Below are 19365 nucleotides of genomic sequence, written 5' to 3' on the forward strand. Positions count from 1 at the left end.
AGCTTGAAGCTGCTTTTAGTCCAAACAGTATTTTTTCCCAAAAGCCTGGTATGATGCCAAGGTGACACTTTACCTTATTTATTTTGTATCATCTTACAAAGAAGTGTGTGCTATCAGCAATGTAAAAAAGAGTCACCAACATTCAGTGTGATGTGTGCCAATCACATACAAAGACAGGAGAAAATTCAGACTTGGCAGATTTCATAGGAGTCTACTTACTGACAATGCCACACTAACCACAAACTAAGCGTCACCTAGATCTTGCAGTCAGAACTCGACCAAAATTAAACATTCACATTCTAAATTAACGTACATCAGCAGTCACAGATTTTTATTACATACGTGTCATTTAGTGTTCTTGAGGAAATACAGTTGATTTCAGTCCACCGTTTCCCATAATCAAGTTATTTATTGAGACCCATCTAATTTATCACAAAGTTACATTGTGGTATAGTATTCCATTCCTGGCTGCTAAGTAAGTACATTTTTCAAAAACTTGTATGATTACAGCGCAAAAGATTGGGCTTTTTTTTTGCATTTGACATCAACAGCAAGTTCAAGTCTGCAGGCTGAAGAGGAGGAAAACAAGACCTAAATAACTGCATGTCCCACCCTAAGGTTAAAGGTCATCTATCTGAAACACACATGAGTACTTCCCTCAGATCCTGAGATCAGTTTTTGCCCACGTATTTGGCCCCGCGTTTACCAATTCTGTGGTCTTTGTTCCTCATGAAACAGACCAACTTGCCTGTACAGACCTGCAAGTCTGTGGTACCCTGACTATTCCTGGAATGCTTTTAATACATTGAAATTGTGTTTGTCTGTCTTCCTGCCTCTGATCTCACAGCCATTTTAAGCAACAGATCATAGCTGCCAGATCAGTGTTGTCGCTGGTGGTTACTGTAAACTCTCTTGGGCATATGGTATCTACTCCTGGCAATTGGCTGCTTTTTTTTTCTCTATGTTCTAAAAATCTTTTTTACCAACATTTAAATTTGAGACCAATTCTCAAAATATGCCCTATGAAGTGAAGTTTCTGCCCTAAAATCTCTCAGGAAAGTCAACTTGGATAAAAATCATTCAGCTTTTGTTCTGTGCCTTATCTTCACCATGTATTTCTTCTATACTTCAGTCATCTATCAGTTCTCCAGTCTGTCTGGCAGGATGTTCATTCCTGATGTACTTGAAATGATTCAATTTAAATGATTTATTGTCGGCTCTGGTATCTTTAGCAAATTGTTTCTCAGAATATCTTTTGGCCAGACTTATTATACTTTAAAATTTAATTTGTGAGAGAGGTTTTTTTCCTCCTATATTTTCTTCAGCAAAGTCTTCAACTTTTGAAAGATGGTTCCTTGTTGCTAAGAGATTCCTAAACCCTGCTATAAACCCCTCCTTGCCTCTTACAAATAAAAAGTAGCAACAACAAAAGTTTGAAGTCTTCAATAGATGGGTATATATTTTATCCAACTTCCAATTGATTCTTTAAAAAACCACTTTACTACCTGCAGGCTTTAACTTCCTTATAACAAGCGTTCTCATTTTTATGACCAGCAAAGGCAGAAGGCTGGCGGGGAAATTGCAGTGTTCAGTCCCCCAGCTCAGACCACTGAACTTGAATCATACAAACACATGGCTGGGGGCCAGGTAAGAACAGCTTTGCTATCCCAGACACACTGAAAGCAACACTGATGGTTTCTGGAGTCACTGCCTTCAACAAGTTCGAGACTTGTATCCACAGGCTTTGGAAACACAAAATTGCCTCCTTCCATACCTTCATGGTAGCAGGTTGCTGCCCCAAACATCAAGGTGATATGTTCAATGTAGTATAACCATTATTAGTATTCTTGTGTGTTACAATGTTTGAAAACTTTTTTTTTTTTTAAGGAACACATACTCAAAGACTGCAAACAGAATGCAGATGGGTTTGTTTTGTTGTTTAATTGTAATATTTGAGGGATTGACTGCTTTAGCTTATTAGAAGAATTAACTCAATCTAAAGTAACAGCCTATGTCAAATATAAATATTTCCATGGAGAATACACACATTTCATTTAGCAGTTCACTCACCAATTTGTGCAACTGCACAACTGTTAGTCCAAAAAACGTGATTAAATTGCATTTTAAATTAAGATAATTATAGGCTACTCCAATTACTGGTATAGATAAGCTTCAAACTGAACTTCTTGATATGAAACCCTCCACATCTCTACATTAAGGTGTAGCCACTGGGCAATAGCAGGAACTGTCAACCACTGCAAAACTGTTCCTGAACGTGTAGCATAAAGAAATCTGACTTTCATGCTTTGTTAGTGATTGTTTTTACCCCATTGTCCTTCAACCAAGACTGTCCTCAGCTTAAGATGACACAACACAAATCACAGTTCCTTAACACTCCACACTGATAACCAGCAGAGACTTGAGTGTTGGCAAGTCTCAGTCAGCAGCCTAAGCTCTGCAGGAGGAGCAGAATTAAAGAAGCATCACCTGCAAAGAACTTGACTGAGTTTAACTTGACATACAACAAAACCAAGTCTTAAACTTACCTCCACATTTAATAGACTCTGTTTTGTGACTCTTTTTTGGTCATCAGCAAACAGAGAAAACCTTCATGTTACTACAACTGAACTGTGAAGAAGTTATACAAATCCAGCTTCCGCAGATGGGAAACAAAAAACTAACTTTGTAAATATCAGCATTTGCTAAGGATGTTGTAATTTCTGAATACAGCTCAGTAAGTGAAGGGGGGAAAAATCACAAACCCACAGGCTGTTGCTGAAGTTAAATCCTACTGAGTGGGAGAGTTTCAAGGTTTATAACTACTTTAGAAAAAAATCCAGCTTTAAAACACATATTACTCATTCACTCTACTCACCTGATGAATAAAGTCAAACCAGGTAAAATCAAACAATCTCCACAGTAAAGACACAATGGTGAGCTAATACACATCTAGCTGCATTTGGATTTTTTATGCTTTACAAAGATTCAGCAATTTTAAGTCATCAGGGACAGATTTATTCCTAAACCAAGGAGCAATTTAAAAAAAATTAAGTACAATGCGGTAGATGTAGAGAGACACATTTAAAGCCATTTCATTAATAGCTATAATGGTAGCAAAATAGAATGAGTTTACCTTTTGGAAAAAATATTTAATTTTAAGATAGATCTGTTCTCTTGCAGTTATAAGCCTGATCATTTAAAATATACCAGTCTCCAATTTTGAATAGCATTTCCAGCTTTAATTCCATCATCACACACAAAGAGCTGAAAATCTGATCACCGTGTCACAAGTAACTGAAGAATTATATCAGCTCCTCTTTGCAGAGCTGTTCTTCATTAACTTATAATTAACAGGATGTGATAGAACAATCTGCACTACTAACTTTTAACAGTCTTCTTGTGTCAACTGTAAAAGGTTTTTGTGTGGTGAACGCCAGAGCTCCCATGCCTGGACACGTACACTCCCTACAATTCCTTCTGGAGGTGCCCACCAAGCTCCTCTGCTCCCTGCTGCAATCAGAGACTTCACATGAACACTGTCCTCTTCCTCCTCCTGCCTCCCATGAAACTCTTTATCACATGGACTTAGGAATTTGACAGGGAATGAGATACAGAAACTTATCTGCTGCCAGCAAACTGTTTCCATGAAAGGGACCGCGGAAAGGGAAAATGGCAAAGAGCAATCCAACACTCTTCAACAAGTTCCAGGCACTCATGGGGAAAAAAAGGCAAAAGACAAAAGAAAAAAAAAAAAAAGGGAGCACCAACAATTCAGTATTTTAACATAACAGAAATAAAGCCTTTGAAAGCTGTGAAAACCTGAATGTCTTTTTCCTAAATCCAGAGCAGAAGTAATAGCTACAGAAATTCTGTACAAACTCAGGGATTAGCAGCATGCCCGAGGAGGCAGCAGGATCTTCATCTTCGCTTCAAGCACCCGATTCGCATTTAAAAGGTTGCAGGAATTTAGATAAGCCTTCCTTACTGCTATGGATCATCGAAGTAGCAGCAATTCTGGAAGTATCCTAGGGTGATGTTTTCCTGTTTTAGTTCTTAATCTTCCTCATCCTCAGCTTCTAAGCTACTCCAGCTTTCCATCACACTGAGAGAAGCAGTACAAGTGCTCAAATTTATTCTCTTTATGACAGAGAAACTTTAGGTTTGGCTGTTTTGATACAAGACAATCATCACTTGGTGTCAAGGTTACAGAGAACCAGGCTGTATTTTGTAACAACAATCTATGCTGAAAATCATTCTATTTTTTAAATAATGATTAAAAACACAACCAACAACCCCACAGCTCTTTCACGTATTTACTGAAAGCAACGGGAGCTACACACAAAGCAAGGAATGTTTTCAGGAGAAAGGCAACAACTATAGAAATGTTGAACAGTATCTCCTTTAATCTTTTTTTTTTTTGTTAATTCTCTTTGATTACTTTAACTTGCACAAATATATCCCACATTTTATTTAATTTGTTATGAGTATCTGGGCAGAGCTCCAGTGCTTTGATGAACTGGTCACAGTGAACAGCTCAGTTCAGCATGAGCAGTACCACCAGCAGGGAAAGATGGAGAAGTGGAGGAGATACAACACCGTTGTCACGTCCATACAGGACAAGGTTGAGACAGCCAAGTAAACAGGAACTGAGTTCCAGAGAGTTTCTTCATCTCAACAGGAAAGAAAAGCCCAACAAATGCAGGACTTTAAATGAAAATTGTCTTCACAATTAATGTGGTTACCTTTCAATCCGAACAAGAAAAAACACAGACTGCAGATACAGCATGAGCAAGTATTACTGTCTGCAACTACAAATATTTAGTGAGATTAAATCAAAGACTCAGACTTGTATGCATTGAAACTTCTCATAGTAGGAATAAAAAAAGCTTTAAATTGATTCACTAGGGAGAACAAGGCATCAGATTACATAATTGTATGAAATGTGCATAAACCCAAATCCGTGTTTAATTTTGTCTTTGTTATCAGACTGCAAGACAACTTCTTTTTATGAATATTTACTGGAAACAGGCATTTAAGGCAGAAAAACACTTGTGTCACATATTCTGTTTCATCATTCATGCAGACAGGATTATCTACAGTCACTGATGTTTGAAGAGCCACATCTGGGCAACTTAAACAGCACCAATTAAAAAACTGACCAAAATCAGGAAGTACATTGACAATGGGGCTCAGAGGGGACAATAAATCTACATTTATCTGGAGGACCCCAGTCTTCTAGGAGGATTAAATATGATTCCATCAGGGGTGGTAGCCGACAGAAGACGGAGAACACAGTCTTTCCATGTTTGCATGAAATACTGTACATCCAGGAGTAAGCACTTATTAAACACTTTCCCTTGCTTGAACCTAGGAAGCATCATGCCTAAAGGGATTTTGAGCCAATGTTAATCCCAATTCCTCCTTGATGGGCTGGAAGGGTGAGGGCTGTTTGGAGAATGGAGAGGAAATGCTGAAAGATGCACTGGGCAGGGAGGGAGGAAAGCACTCAAGGATATGCTTAAAATAGTCCCACAAACACATCTAGCCTCTCTCAAGGATTAGAAAGCCCAGGGGCTCAAAACCATCAACACTACAACAGCCTAGTTAGGAACATGACCTCCAGCAGAGCTGCTGCAGCCACCCTGGAAAGTAGGGTGAGTGTAGGTGGCAGGAATGGGACAGTAAATGCTGACACTTCAGTAGGGCACAGACAAAAGGTTTAGCCAACTCTACACTGGTAACATGCAAAAATACTTTGGCAATTGTCCTGCTCTGCCCTTCTTTGACCTCTTCCTCAGTACTATGTGTAAGGGGAATTTCAAAAGACTAAATGAGTAATGCTACAGCAGCTTAGAAATATGCTTCTAAGAGAGAGGGAGAGAGATTTAAAAAAAATCAACTTCACAAACTTGTTGAAACTTAAGAGTTCTGTGAGAAATTTTCAGAAACAGCCCCAACAAGTCCTTTGAACATTTTAATGTTTCAAGATCTGAGCCCTCCCCACAAAGCTGAATTTTATTTGACCAGGTTAAATCGTTATGGGTAACACAGCTACACTATCCGTATTTCAGGGAGGTCTTGGGGTTTTATTGTTATTTTTAAAAGAAAAATCAATTCAGGTGATAGATTGGAAAACAGATTTACATTAGTCTTGCATCTTACTGTATTTTTGTACAATTTACTTTTAGATTGTTCCTTAGAGCAGGAAATAAAAAGGCCATTGTTTTACCATGTTCTCCCATCATTATAATGAGATACATCAGATTGGAGTTACAGAATAGCTCAAAACTCCCCAGGGTACATTCCTCTTCATCTTCAGCCTTGCCCTTCAGGTGAGCTTAACTCTTAAAAAAGGACCAGGGCTGTCCTCAGGCATACCGTGCCTTTAAAGATGAAGCCCCAACCACATCTTATGGAAAAGACCTCTCAGTCTGTACCTCTGCCAAACTCCGTAGCATGTTTAAACAATTATGCAAGACAGTAGATTTCGATTCCAGGCTTCTCTTACCCAGTCTTAAGTTCTAAAAATAGTATTTTTCTTCCTGCTAGGGCACTTCCAAACAGTGATGATCCAAAGGCATTAAACAAAAAGAAAGTTACAACTTAAAGAGCGTGACACAGATGATGAATAAAGAAAACCTTCCCATATGGAAAAGTTTTTAAAAATTTGACATTTCTTTTCAATATGTGTTAATCAGAAAGACAGTAGTGAATTCTCACTGCTTCAGACAGAAAAGAATAAATCCTCTTGGGACACATTACACAAAAGAGCAATTGCAAAGAAGGGAGAACAATCCTGTAGTTTCTTTTAAAACCATACTCCTAACAGTGTTTTCTTAAATGGCTGGGAAAGTCAGCAGTTTGGAGCCAGCCACATGTTACTTATCAATGCTTCAAATGCAGGGTGAGTAAGAAAGGCCATGCCTGGTTCCTTTTGCAATTGGGAAAAAATCTCTTTTGAAGTCTTTCTCAGAGACTGATGGGGGAGAAAGTGTCAGGAAAAGGATTTGACAGGTTCTGCACAGTGAGGGGCAAAAAAATGTCAAGAGTAAAACCCTTTGTCTGAAATGAGCAAAGAGATAGAAACCTCTTCTTCAGCACTGGAGACGCCAGATAAAATGTCTGAGTCCCTTGTATCTTTTTTCCAGCTACACATTAATTCCTTTCTATGCTTTTTGCCAGCTTCTCATCTTACCAGGAGCCTGCAGGAGAAGCCAGTCCAACACTGCAGGGAATGCAGCCACACTGGGGCTCCATGTCTAGCAGTCTCCCAAGATCCCAGGAAAACATCTTGTATTTTAAATACCCCAAGCATCACAGAAGACCTCAGTTTAAAGGTAGAACCAATGACCTGAATGATCTTAAAGCATAAGTGAAAGGACCAATAAATAGTAGTAATTTTGTATCACCTGCAACGTATGCATAACTACCACCAGCAGGTCAAGAACTGAACACATTTAGTTTTTATCAGGACTGTAAGTTGTGCTGCCCTTTCTTTTAAATTCACACACTCTTTAAACAAAAAGAAAAAAACCCATTTTGTTTTCTATCAATCACAAAGACTTGATGTAACTCATGTCTAAAAGCTGTATTAACAGTAGAAATTTGAGAAATTAATTCCATATAAACCGTACTCTCATCTGCAGCAAACTGCCTTTGCATGTGTGGCACAAGCAAACTACACAGCTACAAACAATGCAAAAACAATGCAAACTCAGCACCAACAGGACAGAAAGGACCAGAGTTCATCACATCAATAATCACAAGCAACAAGTTGATGCACTCTTAGTGGAAGAAGGCAGCCCAGCTCCTCTCAATTTGAAGGGCACAGAAGTATAAAATCAGCTTTTATTACTAAAAGCCATTGTCTTTCCATTTTGATGAAGTGATAATATTTTGACTTCTTCCTTGCTTCTGCCTCACAGTGCTCCATTTGCAAGGTACGTGTAGCATCTCACAGGTAATACTTCACAGCAAAGAAAGGAGAAAAACTTTCTCCAAGTAAGAAAAATCCCCCAAAAGAACTCTATCCAAGTGCTAGCAACAGGATTATTTTAATATAGCCTTTTTTAGTTACATAACAGACATGAAAATGCAAATTATAACACTGTCTTATTTTAATAAAAACCTGGGGAGCTACAGAGAAGAGTGACAGACAAAAAAAATACTTCAGATAAGAGATCAGGCACTCAAATCCCTAAAATACTCCACTGTAAGAGTGCTTGCTGCATGTTATTATAAAAATAAAGACCACAACACAATATATGTTATCTATACCACAGATACACTTGTAAGACGTTAACAGAAGTGTCTGAAAAAATGTATAAAAGAATCCTCAGTTCCAACTTGTAGAATCCAGGCCGCTGCTCAGGTTCTGCCATCTTCATACCACTCCTTTTGCATCTTTAGGAACGGTACACAGAGCAGTTAACTGCTGTCAGCCAAGTCTGCTAACTGCCCTGAAGAATGTCAAAGCTGCAAGCACCACATTCCTTGGTCTTTGAGGATATTTGTCATCAGCTGGTGCCTGTACCCCACTGTACAACGAGGGAATATCCACCTCATTGGGGCTGGAACTTACAGGACACCTCAATACCTTTATTTCTAGGCAGTTCTATTATATATTTAGAGCAAGTATCATGCAGCTTTGTTCAGACTCTAGTACACGCACCAAAGCTGAGGTAAAACTTCATCCCACAGAAGTATTTTGCACAACACTAATGAGATTATTGTGACAGGGCTTTTTGTCTGTGGTTTTTAATAAAACCACTTTAAAAGTGGCAGCTCACTGATTCAGTTCCCTCATTCCCCTTAATATTTCTTACACTAGAACACAGCAAGAATTCAGGCAGTAAAACGTTTTAGGTACCTTGAGTTTTTCCACAGCTCTCCTCCACTCTAGTATTACAGTTGACCTGTAAAACAGAAAAAAGACATGATTGACCACAGGTAGGCTTCTCAACAGTACTAGAATATACTGTATTCTTAAAGTATCAACACAACATTTAGCTTCTTGAGCTCTTTTTCAGAATTTTTCATTGAATTATATTTTATTTTGTTACCATATAATGCGTTTTTCACACAACAAAATCCCAAAGGGAAGTCTCATTTAAGAATGCCCAGTTGGAAATCTCAACACTGACCAGGTTACAGCTCAGAAAATCCAGACTACCTGCTGCATTTTTGAAGTAGAGCAATCAGCCACAAACCACAGCCACAATCTACAATCCCTCTTGTAGCCCTGAGGAAGCTGAACTCCAGAGCAGACACTGAGCTGTGGAGCCAGGACAGGAACACAGGACAGGAACACAACACCTCCCTTCAAAAACTGACAGTGCTCAAAGCTCCTACGGAAACAGCCGCCCTGCTCTGACCCTTTCCCACCACTGAGCAGTAATGGGTTTTCCTCTTGGCATTCATCTCCTAACATGAAAGTAAAATGAGTAAATAAAATAGCAATTGTGTACTTCTATCATCTTTTGTCTTCACATGCTTTGACCACAAGTTATCTTCAGTCAAACCTGGCAAATTATTTCTATCACCTTCCTTTTTCCCTCAGTCACTCCACCAAGAAAAAAGAGTTCTTTCCGAGGGGACAGGGGCCAGACTCCTTCATTTCATACATGCATACAAAACATATGCTACATTTTCTAAGATCTATCCATTGCAAATTAGACATTTTATGCATTGCGAAAACACTGAGCTCAGCCTACCGTGAGGCAAAGCTGGTAGTTTTCACCAACTTGTTACCCCATTTTAAATCATCAGGTTGTAACAGACTCTTTCAACCATTCTCAGATTTTACTTTTTATTCTTTCATGACTTCACTGTAGTATCCTCAAGCATTACTGCTTAGGTCTTCTCAGCATATCACACTACAAATACTTCACAAGTTTCAACACTTCAGCAGCCTGGTTATCCCATTTCCCATCATCACTAAAAGCTGGATTATTCAACGTGCTCTGTGAATTTCAGGAGTAAAGAACTGACTTCCAAAGAAACCAATGTGCACAAAAATAACGCAAGTAGAATTATACAAAATTGCTGGAAGACACCATCATCACAAGATACTCTGAAGCAAAATAACAAACTTTCAAGAGAAGTAAAAAACAAGACGCTATTGCATCTTGTTATTGCTCAAATTGCCTATTTTCCCTGAATTAGTTACTTATATAAAGTCAACGCCTTGATCAGCAAGTTTGCATTTAGGAATGTACAATGTATACAGAGTATTACAGGTGTAATACAGGTAAACAGCCACAAGATTATTTCACCTACTTTTAGACCTGACAGGAATACAGATTTTGGGGAGGTTGGGGGACAGAATTCCCTACCTAGGTGCTCTATGTGGGGCTTGGGCGTATTTGCTCATTTTGCTGTCCTGCCAACTGCTCCCTGGCAGAGCACACAAAGTGATGGCAGTGACTGGGGAAAGAAGAAGAAATCCATTGGCATCAAAATGCCATGCTAAAGCATGAGTACTCCACAGCATCAGGAATTTAAACACTCTAACGTGACTGTTTATTCTTGGCATGAGTACAGTTTATTTTTCATCTACTTCACACTGTTAGAGATAAGGGAATGCTATTTTTACGTAAGCTCCTGATATGTTATTTTAAGCGTAGCTGTCACAGGCAAGAAGAGACTCTCTTCCAGGCCAGCAGCTACTGTTTCCAGAGGGCATTGATAGACCACTCTCAGAGAGGAAAAATTTAATAATCTCTCCAATTTTGCCAGCTCTAATAGCACTGGTTTGCAGAACACAGAGGTACCCATATCTGATGGTGGTTGACACCACTGCAGTCTCCCTAGAGCTGCACAGCACTGCTCCCTCCCAGGAGGGTCAGTGTGGCCCCAGGACAGCAATGGGCACCTTGCCCAGCTCTGTCCCCACCTCTGGGCACTGCACAGGCTGGAGATCCTACAGGTCTCAGCAGAAGGATCTACTGTGGGAGAAAGCCAGAAACTGTGGCACTGCAAACATAATATGCTGTTGAGCGAATTTTTTTCCTGTGTCACAAGCTCTTTGTCACAATCTCCTTCTTCTTCACATCCCTTCTCCCTATTAGCACTCAATGCACTTTCACAAGCTATTCATCCCCCTCCCCTTCAAAATTCTCATTATTAGAACAACAACAAAAATATGTGACCATTATGAAACCACTCTGTCATTTAGTGCCATGACTTAATTCTTTCTGCTTAATCCACCGGGGTCTTTCATCCCATTCTACCCACCCCTGGAGTATGAGCAAGAAACTTTGACACAGGCACTGGTCAAGAAATGTCTTCACTGCACTTTGCATTGTTTAGGTCACATTCTCAGCTCTTGTTCATCAGTTAAATGCCCCCACGCTCAAAATAAAATTATACAATCAGTAACAAAGGATGCAGATCATATCAAGAATGGGAAAAACAAAATCTGGGAAGGAGTAACAGTCACGTATTAAAGAACAAACTCGGAGTCAGCTCTCAGATCAGGGAAAACAACAATATGCAATCTTAGATGAATAAATTAAGAAGAGAGGTGGATTTTAACTCAAGAGATGACAGCAGTAAGATAGATGTTGAACATGAACAGCTTCGAAAAAATCTGCAATACATCTGAATAACTGCATATGTCAGAAATCAGACATACTACACAATTCCTAACAGGATATTGAAAATGCAAGTACAAATTAAATGCTAAATGTGGGGTTCAGCCTGTAGGACAAAAGAATTTGTGTGTCAGAAATACCATTTACCTTGAGAATTGAAGTGCAAAAGCCACTTGGTTACTTGAGAGCTACCTCTCCCTCTCTTAAGACAAGTAATGTTTTAGAGCTGCATCCAGAAACTATGAGTAATCACAATGATGGATAGTCCAGGAACTGTTGGGATATCCCAAAGAAACATGCCTTGGAATGAAATTATAATCTTCCTCAGCTACTCATACTGTAATGGCTGATCAGTGTGCATTAGGAAAATACACTTCTGGTTTGAATCCAAACCTTGAGTATAAAAGCAAAGCTCAAGTAAATATTTAAGAGAATTTTGAGTTCCAAACTGAAGAGCTGGCAACTAAGTGTTTTTTTGTTTTTTTTTTTTTTTTTTTTTTTTTGTTTGTTTTTTTTTTTTTGTTTTTTTTTTTTTTAACAAACAAAACCATCAAAAGATTGTGCAACTCTAAGAGCCCTTAAGGAAACAATTGGGAATTTTTCATAACATGGTATTTCCTTATACTGCTGACCACAGGAATGCAAACAGTTCCACCAAACAGAGATTTCTTCATTGGAAACAACTGACAATCTAACCATGTGTCCATCTTTTCCATTCTCAGCACTCAGCATACAAAACAGATGATATAATAGAATACAGAACTGTCATATCAGGGCCACAAGACATCTTCACTATAAATCAGCACCCGAGAAACTTAACAAAAACGTATTTCCTAGGGGTTGGATAGAGCACGTCTGTCTAATTATTTAGCACCTTTGACTAAACAAAACTGCGATTTTCTACTTATTTGTCAAATTTCCACTAAATACTGTTAGAATCCCTGTCAACCCAAAACAGGCCCCTATTCCCAACCATAACTCAGCATATCAGTAACAAGACTCACTCCCACAGCATTTCCTGACTGTGAGGCAGGTGAGGCTAGCAAGGCACAAAAACATGGGCTGATACCCAACTGAGTCAGCGAAAGGAAAAGCAATGCTACTCTTCGTACCTCAGATGACATCCCATGTCAGTCTAATGGATAGATTCCCTCACCACGTTTTCCATATAGGATTATTTGAGCAATGCCAACTGACACCATGAATCCCTCCAAAGGAAGCTGGAAACGTTTGTGTGTCTGTGCAGCAATGGCACTCAGAACTCACATTCTACCAGAACCTGCACAAAGGAGACCAAGTATCAGAGATGCCTTAAGGGAAAGGCAAGACAGGACTTACAAAGGGACTTAATTTTCCTGACAGATAATTAACGAGTCACAATCATGGAGAAAGCAATTTACACTCTGTGCTGAACCTCATGCTGTGAAAAGAGAAATACAGGATAAATGAACACAGGCAACTGAAAAAGAAAAAAAAAAGTATTGACAGAATTCAGGAAGGCACTAGGAATGGGAAAAGGTGCTACATCAGCACCCTGACCAATATATGTCATTGCAAATTTGCAACTCAGTTAAGGCAAGATTTTAATCAGAGCTACAACTGCACTTAATTCTCCCAATTCAAGCTGAAGCAAAGCAAGAGGAACAAGGCACAAAAGGAGAACAAAACTCGAATGTGCTACAAAGAGACCAAATTGTTTCCAAAAGGAAAAACCAAAACAAACAAAGCCAATGAAAGACAAAGCTTTATGGAGTTAGTTTGCCAAACAAGCCAAGAATTTTGGATGGTAGAAAAGGCAGACAAATGTCTTAACTTCAGATAGAGACATAAAAAGATTTTGCTTGTGTGGAAGTGTTTACAATCCATGGCAAAGAGATTATTACTCTTGTAGCCAAGGAAACCACTCTTACAAGATTTCAAATTTTGGAATTCCCCTTTCAAGAGGGAACATAATAAAAGCCTTCATGCTCTTCTAAAAGGAGAATGAATATGGCTCTACTGTCCCAAACAGGGCCACAAGGCTTTGACAGCAAACCGATTCCAATGGCTCCACAGAGGAAGAGGTCATCATCATAAACGAAACATGTCAATACTGACTGCACTTTTATATTCTGAGATCACCAATGATAAAATAGCCATTACATATCATAATATTTTCACATACAAAACCATTTACCAGGAGTTACTAAACCAGTAGCCAAAATTTTCAAGCTAGGCTTTATTTAAATTATTGCATCTCTTGATCTTTTCTTTCAAAGGGATGCCCACTGAACTCTAAAAAGCTGATGTTACATCACAGCACACTGCTGGTCTTGTGGAATTCTACTTTTCTTAAGTTACAAACATGTGAACCTCCCCTTCTGTTTAGCTGATTTTGGAGTTCTACTCATAAATTATACACAGAAACAGCTTGGTTTAATTATAATAGTAGAGCAAAACGTATTTTCCCAGATTTTATCTTAACCAGATAAAAAACCCCACTTCAGCTGATATGTCAAAATGTGCTGAAATTTAGAACACTACTCAAAAACTACCTTTTATTTTTATTGCTGTCAACATCCTAAGAAAAAAATATGTACCAAAAACTTTTCAACTTAATCTCCCTGGTGATGTTGGAGAGCTATCCAAACTCTGCAGACTGGAAAGCAAGGCAGTAGTTACAGCACACCACAATTACCGGAATTAGAACAGATTAATACCAAGCATGCAAGAAATTATTTGCTGGTTTTCATTAAAATGGATAGTTCTTTTTTAATTTTTCCTACAGTCACTGCACCAAGATGCATGTTCAGAATGGCAAGAAACTACTAGGCAAAATTTATGTAACATTCATACTCATGTTGAATTAGCACTACAATCACTAGAAGCTTTGGTGCTGATAAAGAAGCACAGGCTGATTTTAGAAAGATATTACAAATCAAAGCTATTGAAGAGTAACTGAAAAGCTTTAATTATGACCTCTGGCTGAAATAAATACATATGAAAATGATGGTGTTAATTCCCACTTACCTTAAGGGTTATTGTTTAGAGCAATACTAGCTATTTCATTTTACCTTTGCCATCTGATAAACCCCACTAACAAAGGCCCAGTGCTCAACAGTTCAGTGTTGTAAAGAATTCAGTTGCTGTCTGGTATCTATCTTAATGACTGTTTCTCAGCAAGAATAAAATTAGTTTCAGGTGGGGTATTTTAAGTACTGCACTATTAAATTTTCACATAAATACAGTCTAAGCAATGGGAAATGACACTGTTAGAAATCATCTGAATGGCCTTATCCAGCTGCTGGGTACAGTTTTGCAACAGACCTAACTGGCCCAAGGGAAGCAGTTTCTGCATTATAGATTTCTGCTCCCCTTGCTCCCTTCAAAGGAGGTGAGGTCCCTGCTGAGACTGGCATGAGAGAAGATGTGTGTTAATATACTGTAATATACTGCATCTCTTCCAGTAATGGGTATGTCAAACCAGACAAAACATGAGTGCTAACTGCAGCTTCAAAAAGCCTGTCAAGAGGAGGCAGACACTGCTCCTTTAGCCCTCCTTACAAAAAATGAAAAAGCACAGGTTAAAGCTACACCAAATCCATTTAAGCAAAACAATTTTCAAGCTATGTCCAAGGTTTGGGCAATTGTGAAGAAAACGACACCAAGCATTTTTCAGCTGCTATTTAATGCCTCTGAACCTGTTTCTTCCCCCCTCTGCTTTTCTTTTTCCTCACTCCAAATATATTCTTGTATTCAGACATCTCAGATTTTAAATATCTCCTGAAAGAAAAAAAATCTTACATTCCTTTTTAAAAAGAAAATGAAATGTGAAGGCCCAGCATGACTTCTTTCTCACCCTTTGTTAACACAGGTTTCCTGCTTTCTTCTCCCTGAGACAAAATTTCTTGTTCAGGATGTTTTTATTACTAAGAAGCGATTCTTGCTAAATTGATGCTTCAATCATCTCAGCAGACACTGACTCCTTTCTATTCTCGCCTATTCCTTTACTGCTACTTTGGTTTTATTTTGCAAGCCATCAAATCCACAACACCTCTCAGCCTGCACTTGCATACAGTTTTGTCTTTCTGCTCTGAAGCTGAAGTGTAACTCTCATTCTACTGCAGCAACATTACTTCTGAGCATTTCCAGTTAGGTGGCTGGCATCCTGCAGCTCTTTCTGAGACTGTCAAAACTCGCCTCATACTGTGCCTGCAAACAGGAAGAGAATAGTGGAAATAAAAATGAAGACCTGCAGCTGAAGTTGGAAGGGCTGGAGAAGACTTTCCCCATGCTCCCAATGGTGATTAGTGTGGCAATTAGCCCAGCTGCATCAAGACATGACAAAACCACCACAAGGAATCTTTGCCTGACAATGGAGGATCAGAAGATGTTTCACAACATAAACTTCAAATGTATGATATTATTTTCTTCCAGCATTAACTTATGGATAAAGCCATGGCTGGATCCATCACACCAAATTATTGCTGCAAAACTAATAATGTTCATAAAGATCTTGAAATCATTGCTGCAAAGCTAATAATGCCCATAAAGACCTTGAAATATTTTTCCTCATCTCTGAAAGACCAAGCCCCTTATTTATTAGAACAAGCTGTATTTGGAAGTTGAGGTTATGATTTGTTTACAAACTGACCAACCCCACTGGTGAAAGAAAAATATGTTTTCACTGGTACTGGTCCTACTTTATCATGACATTATAAACAGAAACATTGCCTCTTTATATTCTTTTATTTAATCATGCTCCTGAAGCAGTCAATTCAGCACGCAAACCTGAGAAAGAATAAAAACCAACTACAGTTTTATTTTTTTTAAACTCTGTATCTTACTCGTTCACTTTTGACTTCTGCAAAGCTTAATTCAGCCAACCTCCACCCTAACCCCTGGGAGCATCTTGTACTTTCCAGCCATCTGGACTGTATTTACATTACTAAGAAAAAAGTCAAACTTGCTCATGAACGAAGAAAATCTCCTTACTATCTTCCTGTCTTGTCTGCATAGTTAGTTTTTAAATTCTCATTTTTTCAAAAAAATTACTGTTCTCTCTGGGGACCTCACTCAATCTCCCTCATGAGCTCTACTGATGTCATACAACTTCTTCACTTATCACTTCCTAATGCTGCCAAAAACAAAAAAAAAAAGTTGAATTACTATTTTCCCCCTCAGTTTTCAACCCCTCTTCACAAAAGTCCTTACAAAAAGCATGAAAGTTCATGTATGATGGATGAGGATAGAAGTAATTGTACCAAAGTGTTTATTTAGACAGTAAAAGTGACAGCTTTGCAAATAAAATGAACCATTGCCAAACTAAGATCAGAGGCAAATTTTAAAAGGAACATAGACAAACATTTACTTTTGAACTTGTATCCATTTTAATGGTGCTCTTCCCCCTGGCAGTGACAGCTGCGTCTTGGCTCCTCCAGGACAGAGGAGAGCACAATTTCTTTGAAACTGTATTTTCATCAAACTATCTGTGCTGCAACCCCTCTCCCAACAGTGCTGATCCAGTGTGCTGAGGAAACTTGAACAAAAAGCACAAACTGCAGAAGACAAAAAACTACTTCTAACCAGTTTTAGTTTCAACCACATGTCCTTAAACCCCACCTATTATTTATTTTATCTGAGCTGCAGTGTAAGTCTGCCTTTTAGTATTTTATAACCTTATTTTTCAGGGCACACTATCTCTTTCGATCAAAGGTAGTCAACTATAGCTTATCATTAAAAGCTATTTTGCAGATTTACTCTGCTCCACTTGACATGCACCAGAATCTGCATCAAGTTTAAATGAAAGCCAGATTGGTGCCTTAGTTACAGGGAAAATTAATGAAAGCAATGAGCGATGCTTGACATTCAGCTAACTTTTCAACTAGGAACTGAAGAGCTCCAATGCTTTGCAATGCCTGCCCCAAACATCTGACTAATTCCAAATATTAATTCAGTTTAATGAGCTAATTTAATACCTGCATATGGGAAAAATGCCAATTTAGAACTACAGCGTAACATAAATTAGAAAACACGTACTAGGAAGAAACTTTTCTAGAGGAGTGTTTGCTTAAAGAGAACTACCTACTGTTGCTTATTTTCAAGCTGAACCTCTGAATTTAATTCAACAAAGTGACCCTTCAGAGGCATAATGACCTTTAAAGATCATGTCAAGTATCTTCTTGCCTCTTCAGCACCTCTTCTGGAATACCAAGGAGTAGGACGAGTAGAAGCTCAATTACAGATGTGTGGTAGGCTGCACACCACAGCCACAGTAAGTTCATTAGAGCAGAAAATACACAGCAAGGGGGTAATAATGAATTAAAAATGTAATGAATATTCCTACATGAAAAAATAACTACTGAAATAACTCACCCAAACATTACCACATTCTGCTTGCTTTCTTTTATGGATGCCAGTTTCTAGAACAATTCAACATTGTCCTTTCCCAGTTTTTTCTTTCTCATCTCCAAAACTCAGGAAAGACCAGCATTGTGAATAAACATGGTTTGTCATTAAAAGTAGGAGAAATGTTGTGAAGATACAACATATCTCTGCTTTAGGGAAGCACAGCCCAAATTACTTATCAGAAACAAAACCCCAGGGTATCTGTTATCAGTTGAGCATTACTTCTACTAAAAAGGACTTCTCCCGTCCATTTCAAGCTGTTCAAATTTTCCTCAAAATTTGCAATGTTTTTTCTTTTTGAAGACATGGACAACAAGCATTTAGCCAACCCCAAACTTCCTTTTCTTGAGACACAAGCTGAACGTTTCATGCAAACTACTAAAAATAAGTTTTACTTCCAGCAGTGACAACTCCTCACAGCTTAATGAAAGGAATACCAATCACAGCCTAATGGGCCCTGTTCTCTAGAGCATCCAAGTTGAAAAATTATCAGTAGGAGAATATTCACTGCAAAGAAGAGAAGAATCTGCCAAGAAGTGAGGACTAATATATTTGCACTTAGTGTGCCTCGATTTGATTTTACATGTTTCTAACAGAGGGAACAAGGAGTGACTTGATGCTCAGTCTGCAGTTATGGTATGAAATTAGTTTCTAAGGAAACAGGGCAGAATCCAAGGGACAAAATTTCTGTGTTTGTGCTGCTTCTGTAGCAAACACAGCATCACCTGCAGAAGGCACATGAAGCAAAATTCCTCCAAACCAATTAAGGGATTGGATCTTTGGCATCCTGAACCAGCAATTTAATTGGCAGCCTCACTGCTGAGGCACTCATCTGTTTGAGGGAGAGCACAGAGCCGTAAGCAGGACACACACCAGCTCACGGCCACTGCCAGCCTACTCCTCTCAACTGCAGGGCAGGAAGAGACACCAAAAATAATAGAGCTGGCACTTAATATAGTCTGCTCCTTCATGCGTGCAGAGGCTCTGCTGTGACTTTTAGAAAATCTGACTGCCCACATCTAGTGGTTCCTCTTTCAGAGGAAAAACAAATCTTTAACTAGTGAGGCAGAAAACTTTTCTGTCCAAGAACTCAAAGTGGGTCAGGTAAAAGGTGCTGATTTTCAAGAGAGATTTTCACACCATGAATGCCAAACAGGTTTCCCTGCTGTGATGAGCACTGGACTTTGGAGAGCATCCCTCCAACCCGATGACATGGGGCTGCCCCTGATGCTCTCCCCAGCTGGTGCTGCTCCCTACGTGCAGGGATTGCACTCAGGATGCAGACAGGCACAAAGGGCAGCTAGACCAGGGACTTCCAGATGATGAGATCCTCCAGGCCAAAATAACCAGAATTCCTTGGAGAATTTAAAACTTCTGAGGTATG

The 19365-nt window shown here is 38.9% G+C and overlaps 1 protein-coding gene across 4 annotated transcripts in view; it reads right to left on the reverse strand.

Moving 5' to 3' along the window:
• The window catches only part of ADD3 (adducin 3), a 91301-nt gene that overhangs the window by 49564 nt on the left and 22372 nt on the right, over positions 1-19365 (reverse strand). For all 4 annotated transcript variants that reach the window (XM_066190952.1, XM_066190956.1, XM_066190954.1 and 1 more), the window contains exon 2: positions 8870-8915. The gene's annotated coding sequence lies outside the window, so the exon portion shown is untranslated. The remainder of the gene's footprint in view (positions 1-8869; positions 8916-19365) is intronic.

Source organism: Chamaea fasciata, unplaced genomic scaffold (genome assembly GCF_029207755.1).
Source record: "Chamaea fasciata isolate MVZ Bird 193981 ecotype frontalis unplaced genomic scaffold, bChaFas1.0.hap1 SCAF_9, whole genome shotgun sequence".
NCBI classification, from domain to species: Eukaryota; Metazoa; Chordata; class Aves; order Passeriformes; family Sylviidae; genus Chamaea; species Chamaea fasciata.